This window comes from Chiloscyllium punctatum, chromosome 14 (genome assembly GCF_047496795.1).
Source record: "Chiloscyllium punctatum isolate Juve2018m chromosome 14, sChiPun1.3, whole genome shotgun sequence".
In the NCBI taxonomy this organism is placed as follows: domain Eukaryota; kingdom Metazoa; phylum Chordata; class Chondrichthyes; order Orectolobiformes; family Hemiscylliidae; genus Chiloscyllium; species Chiloscyllium punctatum.
In genome coordinates this window covers 5094679-5105179 of record NC_092752.1, presented here as the reverse complement: position 1 = coordinate 5105179, position 10501 = coordinate 5094679, and positions in this window count along the sequence as shown.

Genomic DNA, 10501 nt, shown 5'->3' with positions numbered 1-10501 from the left:
TCCTCCAACCCTGGCAACATCCTTGTAAATTTTTTCTGAACCCTTTCAAGTTTCACAACATTTTCCCAATAGGAAGGAGACCAGAATTGCACGCAACATTCCAACAGTGGCCTAACCAATGTCCTGTACAGCCGCAACATGACCTCCCAACTCCTGTACTCAATACTCTGACCAATAAAGGAAAGCATACCAAACGCCGCCTTCACTATCCTATCTACCTGTGACTCCACTTTCAAGGAGTTGTGAACCTGCGCTCCAAGATCTCTTTGTTCAGCAACACTCTCTAGGACCTTACCATTAAGTATATAAGTCCTGCTAAGATTTGCTTTCCCAAAATGCAGCACCTCGCATTTATCTGAATTAAACTCCATCTGCCACTTCTCGGCCCATTGGCCCGTCTGGTCCAGATCCTGTTGTAATCTGAGGTAACCTTCTTCGCATGTGGACCTTTTAGGAGTAAATTCAAAATAAAGTCTGGTCCACCATTTTTATTTATCAACTCTGTTGGAAACCCAATAGTACATCGGGGTTTAGGGAAGGACACTATACTGACCATCTGGCAGACACAATATATGACCCCAAAGTTTATAGCTAGTCACAGTTGAACATGATTCCCTCCAGATTTGTACACAGTGTGCATTTCCATACAACCACCCTTCTTTTATAATTCAAAATCATTTACATAATAGCATAAATAATTAGATAAATCGGCAATTCCTTGCTCGAGATTCAACAGCAAGTGATAGCTCATACTGTACGGTCTCTGTGTAAAAAAAAAGATCTGGACAGAATTCTTTGGCAGCAGAGGCCAACTGCACCAAGTATATTCCCAGCTGTAGAAAATGCCTTCTCAGCTGTAATAGGGTTAGCAAATGCTTCCAATAATTTCTCACCTGCTGTGTTAAGAACCTATGCCAGTTAATTTAAAAAAAATTCATTCAGGGGATGCATGTGTTGCTGTCTGGGATTGATTGCTCCTTCCTAATTGCTTTTGAGGCGGTATTAACAGCACAGACCATTCAGCCCAACTGCTCTGTGCTGGTGTTTCTACTCAACTCTTGTCTCTTTCTGCTTCCCAACATCTCACTCTGTTAGCACATCCTCCTTTTCCTTTCTCCTTCAGATGTGTATCCTGATTTCCTGTAAATGTATCCGTACGATTCTGTACCTCAGCTGCTACTTCCTGTGGTAACATGGATCACTCTTCCCCACACTCTCTGGGTAAAGACATGCCTCCTGACTTCCTGACTGGCTTAATTCTTGACTCTTAAAATTACAACCTCTAGTTTTCATCATCCTGACAATTGGATACTCTTCTCTATATCTACCCAATCAAAGCCGATCCTGTCAGATTATTTAAAATGTACAATACAGGCCGTTAGGGCCAACTGGTCCATGTTGGTGTTTATGTTTCATTGGAGCTTCTTACCATGTCCCTTCATCTTGCCCTGTCATCACATCCATCCATTCCTTTCTCCATTGAATGTACCTTTTCTACTCACCCCATTCACTTCCTGCTGAGTTCCATGTTCTTCCCACTCTCTGGGTGAAGAGGTTTATCCTGAGCACAGTATTGGATTTATTAATGACCACCCCCTATACAGATGGCCCTATGCTCCCTCACGAGTGCAAACATCTCCACGTCAATTGAGTTCTCTCCTGGATGGGGTCAAGCTCCTTGAGTGTTGTTGGGGCTGCACTCACCCAGGCAGGTGTGGAGTATTCCATCACACTCCTGACCTATGCCTTGTAGATGGTGGACAGGCTTTGGGGAGTCAGGAGGTGGGTTGCTAGTATTCCAAGCCTCTGACCGGCGCTGGTAGTCACTGTGTTTATGTGGTGAGTCTAGTTAAGTTTCTGATCAATGATAACCCCCAGGATGTTGATAGTGGGAGATTTGGTGATAGTAACACCAGCGAATGTCAAGGAACAGTGGTTAGGTTGCTCTTGTTGGTGATGGTCACAGCCTGGCATTTGTGGCGCTAATGTTACTTGCCAATTGTCAGCCCAAGCCTGGAGATTGTCCAGATCTTGTTGCATTTGAACACAGACTGCTTCAGGTTCTAAGGAGTTGTGAATGGTGCTGAACACTGTGCAATCATCGGTGAACATGCCCACTTCTGACCTTATGACAGAGGGAAGGTTATTGCTGAAGCAGCTGAAGATGGTTGGGCCTTGGACACCCCTCTGAGGAACTTCTTGTGGAGGTGTCCTGGAGCTGAGATGGCTGACCTCCAACAACGTCAACCATCTTCCTATGTCAAGATTAGAGTGGTGCTGGAAAAGCACAGCAGGTCAGGCAGCATCGGAGGAGCAGGAAAATCGACATTTCGGGAAAAAGCCCTTCATTAGGAATGAGGCTGGAAGCCTTAGGGATGGTGAGATTATTGGGAGAGGGGTGGAGCTGGGGGGAAGGTAACTGAGTGTGATAGGTAGATGGAGGTGGGGATGAAGGTGATAGGTCAGAGAGGAGGGTGGAGCGGATAGATGGGAAGGAAGATTGACAGGTAGGATGGGTTATAAGGACGGTGCTGAGCTGGAAGGTTGGCACTGGGGTAAAGTGGGGGAGGACAAATGAGGAAACAGGTGAAGTCCACATTGATGTCATGGGGTTAGTGTGTCCTGAGGCGGAAGATGAGGTGTTCTTCCTCCAGGCTTCGGGTGGTGAGGGAGTGGCGATGGAGGAGGCCTAGGACCTGCATGACCTCGGCAGAGTGGAGGGGGGAGTTGAAATTTTCAGCCACGGGGTAGTGGGGTTGGTTGGTGCGGGTGTCCCGGAGATGTTCTCTGAATCACTCTGCGAGAAGATGCCCAGTCTCCCCAAGGTAGAGAAAGACTGCATCGGGAGCAACGGATACAGTAAATGGAATGTGTGGAAGTGCGGGTAAAACTTTGATGGATGTGGAAGGCTCCTTTGGGGCCTTAGACAGAGGTAAGGGAGGAGGTGTGGGTGCAGGTTTTACAATTCCTGCAGTGGCAGGGAAAAGTGCCAGGAGGAGAGGGTGGGTTGTTGGGGGTCGTGGATCTGACCAGGTAGTCACAGAGGGAATGGTCTTTATGGAAAGTGGATAGGGCTGGGGAGGGAAATATAGCTTTGGTGGTAGAGTCCATTTGTAGGTGGTAGAAATGGTGGAGGATGACGCAATGTATGCGGAGGTTGTGGGATGGACAATGAGGACCAGGGGTTCTGTCCTTGTTGCAGTTGGAGGGATGGGGTTCAAGGGCAGAGGTGCGGGACGTGGATGAGATGTGCTAGAGGGCATCTTCAACAATGTGGGAAGGGAAATTGTGGTCTTTAAAGAAGGAGGCTATTTGGTGTGCTCTGTGGTGGAACTGGTCCTTCTGAGAGCAGATGCAGCAGAGGTGGAAGAATTGGGAAAATGGGATTGCATTTTTGCAGGAGGCAAGGTGGGGGGAGGTGTAGTCCAGGTAGCAGTGGGAGTCAGTGGGTTTGTAAAAAATGTCAATCTTGAGTCAGTCACGGTTGATGGGGATGGAGAGGTCCAGGAAGGGGAGGGAGGTGCCAGAGATGGTCCAGGTGAATTTAAGGTCGGGGTGGAATGTGTTGGTGAAGTTGATGAACTGTCACATCTTAAAAATGTGTTGCTGGAAAAGCGCAGCAGGTCAGGCAGCATCAAAGGAGAAGGAGAATTGACGTTTCGGGCATAAACCCTTCTTCAGGAAGAAGGGCTCATGCCCGAAACGTCAATTCTCCTTCTCCTTTGATGCTGCCTGACCTGCTGCGCTTTTCCAGCAACACATTTTTAAGCTCTGATCCCCAGCATCTGCAGTCCTCACTTTCTCCAACTGTCACATCTTCCTATGACACATCTTCCTATGTGTCAGGTATGGCTCCAACCAGCGGAGAGTTTGTCACCCAATACTTGTTGATTCCAGTTTTGCTAGGGCTCCTTGATGCCACACTTGGTCAAATGGGGCCTTGATGTCAATGGCTGTCCCTCTCCCCTCCCCTCCAGAATTCAGCTCTTTTGAACCAAAACTGGAATGAGGTCAGAAGCTGAGTGGCCCTGGGGGATCCCAAACTGGGTGTCACTGAGCAGGTTATTGCTGAGCAGGTGCTGCTTGATAGCACTGTTACTGACACCGTCCATCACGTTACTGATGATCAAGAGGAGACTGATGGGGCAGTAATTGGCCAGGTTGGATTTGTCCTGTTTTTTATGAACAGGACATACCTGGGCAATTTTCCACATTGTCGGGTAGATGCCAGTGTTGTAACTGGACTGGAACAGCTTCTGTATATGCACAGATCACTGAAAATGACAGGTGCAAAGCAGTTCATAACGCATACAGAATCCTTGGCTTTATTAACTGCTCTGAGTACAAGAGCAAAGAGGTGAGGTTGAACTTAGAATTACAGAATCCCTACAGTATGGAAACAGGACCTTCACACTGACCCTTCCATAGAGTAACCCACCCAGACCTATTCCCCTCCTCTATTATCCTACATTTTACCCCAACTAATACACCTAATCTACACATCCCTGAACACTATAGGCAATTCACCTAACCTGTACATCTTTGGATTGTGGGAGGAAACCAGAGCATCCGGAGGAAACCCATACAGACACGGGAGAATGTGCAAACGCCACACAGTCACCCAAGGGTGGAATTGAACCCAGGTCCCTGATGCTGTGAGGTAGCAGTGCTAACCACTGACCCACTAGACCTCAGCTGAGATATTGTGTATAATTGTGGGTGTCACCTTTTAGGAAGGATGTGAACTCACTGGAGAGAGTGTAGAAGCAATTTGCAAGAATGGTTCCTGGAATGAGAAGTTTGCTAGGAGGAGAAATTGAAGAGTTCGGGACTGTTCTCTTTGTCGTAAGGACGGCTAAGGACAGATCTGATACAGGTTTGCAAAATCATGAATGCGATTGACAGAATGGAGAGGCCATGATTTTACAGTGATTTTTTTTCCCACTTGCAAACGGAACAATAAGAGGGCATGATTTGACAGTGATTTGCAAAACAGCAAACATGATTTGAGAAAAAGCATTTCCTGTAACAGGTAGTCAGGGCGTGGAATGCATTGTCTGGACATGTGATGGAGGCAGGCTCAACTGAGGCATTCAAGAGGACCATTGGATGTTAATGGATAGAAATAGCATACAAGAGTATAAAAAGTAAGAAGGAGATTGGTGCTATGTAATGTTGCTCATTTGAAGAGTCAGTGCAGATATGTTGCGTGTGCTGTGATAACTGATATAGATTGTATCGATTCAGATTCTCCACCATATCTTTACCTCCCATAATACTTCTCCAGCCTCATATTCCAGTGGGTCTGATGTACACTCTTACCTTTTTGATAATTAAAATAAAACTCTTGCAATGTTCTTGTATATTACTAGTTAGTTTAGTTTCATATTTCATCTTCTCCCCACCTTCCACTTATTACTTTTTTAGTTTTGCTCTGCTGTGGCACTACCTGTGTACGGTACGAGTCTTTGTGGAGCAGGATAACCTGATCTTAATCAACTATTGGTTATGTACTAACTGTCGGTCAAGCAACCTAGATATCCTGACTCTGATCATTTCATTATAATTAATAAATGGAAATGCTCAAAGGATTTTATTTTTCCAAATCACATTTTATTTTAATATCCTCTACGACTTTTCTTGCAGCTTTTCACTTGCCCAGTTGTATCCACCTGTAGCCTCCAGTGTAATTCTGGGGAGTTTTGAAACCCTATTGCAGCGGGTCATAAGTACGTTATATTATTCACACACACGTGCTCACACACACACGTGTACACACACACGTGTACACACACACGCGCGCACACACACACGTGTTCACACGTGTTCACACACACGCGCGTTCACACAGACACGTGTTCACACACACACACGTGTTCACACACACACGTGTTCAGACACAAACACGTTCACACACACACGTGTTCACACACAAACACACATGTTCACACACACACGGGTTCACACACACACACACGTGTTCACACACACACACGTGTTCACACACACACATATTTCCAAACACTCATCCCAATCAGTCAATCAAACAATTGTTTCAGCACATTGAAGATTCACACAGTAGTAGAGCACACATGGCCTGGTGTGTCCTGGTTTGTAACTCAGCTTTGCTCTGGTGTTTGAGCGTTGGGTAAAGGGCATGTTTTGAGGCTGTAGTCCAAGCCCAGACTGTCTGTCATCACATTCAAATACCTCAGATAACTGTCTGAGAATAAGGGCATCGTGTGTTTGTTACAGGAATTGTGCAGTGACATTTCAGATCCTCCAGCATTGCAGACCCTCCCTTGAGTGAAAGGAAGCCTTGGTTTCACTGCTGCCTCGGTTTGACACCAGTCTTTCTTAAGTGAAGAAAGGAATGACTTGCATTTTTATAGCACCTTTCACAATTCCAGCATATGCCCCACACACTCCACAGGCAATGAGGTTTTCATGAACCGTAGTCATTTATAATGTGTAATATGTGGATGATTGTCCACACACAGCAAGCTCCCCCAAATAACAATGAAGTAACTGGCCAGTTAAATATGATCAGTGCTGTTGACACATGTTGGTCAGGACAAAGGGATAAACCCCGTGCCCTCCTTTCAGAGATAGACAGGCAATTCATTTTAGAGAAAATCAGAAAGACAACACAGCAGCACTCCCTCCCTAATCCAGTGGGACTGTCAGCCTAGAGTATTGTGTTCAAGACATTGGAGTGGCTGTGTTGCCATCAGTGGTAGAGGAAGGCTGGAGGAGATGTTTTCTAATCAATCAGTTCAGAGATGTAGTGACACTCCTCTGGGGCAGGTGCGACGTATACCTGGGTCTCCTGTCTCTGAGGGAGGGACTCCTCCATGTCATCACAAGTGCCCTCTTTGAAATCAAATCCTACAATCTACTAATGTGGGCATGAACCAGGTCTCCACAGCTCTCTGTGAAGTTTTGGACTGGATTTTAACAGCTTACAATGTCCCGATGTGGTCTCACCAGGACCCTGTACAGGTGCAGCAAGACTTCCCTACCCTTATACTCCAACCCCCTTGAAATAAAGGCGCACATTCCATTAGCCGTGGTGGATTAAGAACAGAGCATACAGCCTCCCCCATGGACCCCTGCTCCAAGCGTTCGGCTGTTTTTGGACTTTACTTTTCTACCTTTCATGACTCTACCTGCCTTTCACGGGTCTGTGCAGCGCAGAGAGATCAAACAACACCAACAGGTAGCCTGGGTCAGCTGACAGCAAGAGTCAGCGCATAATCGGCAATTGGAGGTTGTGAGCAGATCCTTCCTGAGCATGTTCCAGAGCCAGCAGGAAGAGACTGGGGTCCCATTATGGCTAAGTACATGAAGAAAGACTTTTGAATTTTCAATTTTTTTCTCGCTTATATCAAGATGCATTGTTATGGACCAGGCCAGACCCCTCAAAATATTTTAAGAAGGTAGCACACACCCTAACATTTTCTTATTTTAAAGGCAGATGTGAGATGGATATTCCAGGATCGATGCAGCTGGTCAAACCACTCGGCTTTAAGCAAAACAGAATTTATTTAAACACCACAGTTGAAACACAAACAAAAGGAAACGGAAGTTAGAATGACTTAACTATTGGAAACTTAACCGACCCAACACAGCAACTTAACTAAGGAGCAGTTCCAAATCAGTAATATCCCATAAACACACCCCTTGGCAAAATGGTAAATTCAAACACAGATTCTTACAGGGAGGAGGAAACAACTTCCAAAGAGATTTCAGAGAGAAACGTCTGTCAGGAATCATCTGCTGAAGCTTAGAAACTTTTTCTAGATGGCAGCATTTTGTGACTGCCGCAGTTAAACCAATCTAGAAAAAGCCTGAACTGGGAGAACTGGCCACTCCCTGGCCATTGTTAAACTAGATACTTCACCGTCTCTGCCTTTACAACCTCTCTTGAAAAAAAGCCAAGGACAAAATAACCTTGTGATAGCATCGTCATAGCACTTTAATGTTAACTATTACCTTATTTCTTTATTTTTCCAATTATACAATATGGGTCTGTAATGCTTAACTTTGTTTCTCTCTTTTAGTATTTTGTACCTAAGTATATTGTACATAGGTACCTTTCTGACTAAAAGTCCGCCGCATGTGGTGAAATTATACACTTTTTCACTGTATTTCTGCACTTCTGTACTTGAGTATGTGACAATAAAATTTTAATCTAAGTCTAAGTCTGATTACCTGCTAAGTCTGTGTGCTAGCTTTCTGTGTTTCTTGTACAAATTCTCCCGACTCCCTTTTGTGTTGAAGCGTTCTGCAGTTCTTCTCCACTTAAATAATATTCTGTTCTTCTGCCTCCCTTCTAAAATGAACAAACGAGGGATTGAGAGCTGTACCCAACCAGCCCATAAGTGTCATGTGCATTTATATAGCATCTTATATCACATCCAGGGACCCAAAATATACATCACAGACCAATAAGTAATTTGAAGTCTAGCCACTGTTGAATTCTGACCTCCAATTTGCACACAGTAAGCTCCTACAATTAACAATGTGCCAATAATCTGTTTCCAGCTGTTAATTGAAAGATAAATATTGATCAGTACTCCTAAGAGAACTCTGCATTCTTCACTAAAATAGTGCACTGGGATCTTTAATATGCACAAGTATGGCAGCTGGCATTGATTGTATTTTATTTGGGCATTTAATTTTACTCAGACAACAGACAATAATGGAGAATTCATCTGTGATCAAGTATATAGGATAGTATATAGGCAGGAGGCTGGAAGAACACAGCAAGGCAGGCAGCATGAGGAGGGGCAGAAGTCAACGTTTCGAGTGTAACCCTTCTGCCAGTTAAAGAAGGGTTACACCCAAAACGTTAACTTCTGCACCTCCTGATGCTGCCTGCCTTGCTGTGTTCTTCCAGCCTCCTGCCTGTCTACTTTGGATTCCAGCATCTGCAAGTTTTTAGTCTCTGATCATTTATATAGGAACAGATTGAAATTACGGTTATTGGATGAGAAGTGGATGATGGGTGATGTGTGTATTTTAAAATGGAAGCTTGTAAAGGAAGCCCTCACTGAGAATTGTGGCTGCTTTCTAGAACAATTGCAACTTTAAATAAAACAACTTTAAGTGAATCATAGGTTCCATACAAACCAATGTTAAAACCAGAGATAGGCTTGTTTGGATATTCCTCACTCAGCAGAGAACAATGCACAAGTTGAAATACTGTTCTGTAAATCAGTAGAATTGAGCATTCCAAGCTGAAATAACTTTCAAAGTAAAATACATCACAAAATACAAACAAAATACAATTCAGTACATGATAAATGTAAACAGGTGTAAATAGAAACTGTAGTCACCTAGTTTCAGATTGGCTCCATTCAGTGGCAGAAGTTGGTCAGTGCAGGTAGCAGCTGCAGAAGTCCCAGGACTTCAACAGAAAGAGAGGGAGAAAAATCAACAGAAGACCAACTAAAGTCCCAGTGATGGCAACAGACCCTGGGCACTATAAATGTAGGAATGGAAAGTGGGAATGGGGGAGTGTAGATAGGAGGGACCTTAGCATTGGAATGGGGTCCGGAGAACAAAGAACTTCCTTGTTAGCATAGACAAGTTGGACTGAAGGGTTTGTCTCCGTGCTGTACACCTCTATGACTCTATAACTTCAAGGCTGAGTGTGTGAGTGAAGCTCTGGGGAAAGCATTCTGTGTATGTACAGGTCACAGAACAGTCTGTGATAAATTACATAACATATGTGACAAATAGTGGAACTCTCTACGTTAAACGGATATATCTTGCCTATTTTGTTAAAAGCAAAATATGTTAAAGTGAAACAAGATTAACAGTGTCAATGTTAAACATGAATTTATTATAAGTTGTTATGATCCCAGCTGATGGGGTAATGCTAAATAAATCAGATCCCAGAGTGAAATTGGGCTTGATAGATCATATTTGCTTTTCATGGTTGTATTACCATGGTGGTCAGTGAGTGACCATGCTCAAGAGGTTGCCAAATATATTTTGACAGAATTTATTACATAAAGCAATTTTTTAAAATAAATGATCATTTAGAAACTTAATATAAACAGCAAAAAAAAATTCAACTTTTTCCCAGCAATATTCTTTACAGTCACTCAGTCCCAGAGAAGAATCATTCCTAGCTTAACTCTTTAATTTCTTATTCCAGTTACACTTTCCAGCCTTTCTCCTTGGACTGCTGGAACAGCTTCAGCTTTCTTCTCAGTTCTGATGGTCTAACGACTCTTTTCCAGTTTTGATGGCCTGGATATTTCTCTCCAAGTCAGAAAGCCTAGAAATTCCCAGCAATTCTCACAGTTGGGAGATCATTACAAACTAAATTCTCCCAGGGCAGGATTGACTGGTACAAGGAGTCAAAGTTTGAAGATATTAGGAGGAAGGTATAAAGGAGACGTCAGAGGTAGGTTCTTTATGCAGAGGGTTGTGAATGCATGGAATGTATTGCCAGCTGTGGTGGTGGAAGCAGAGTCATTGGGGACAT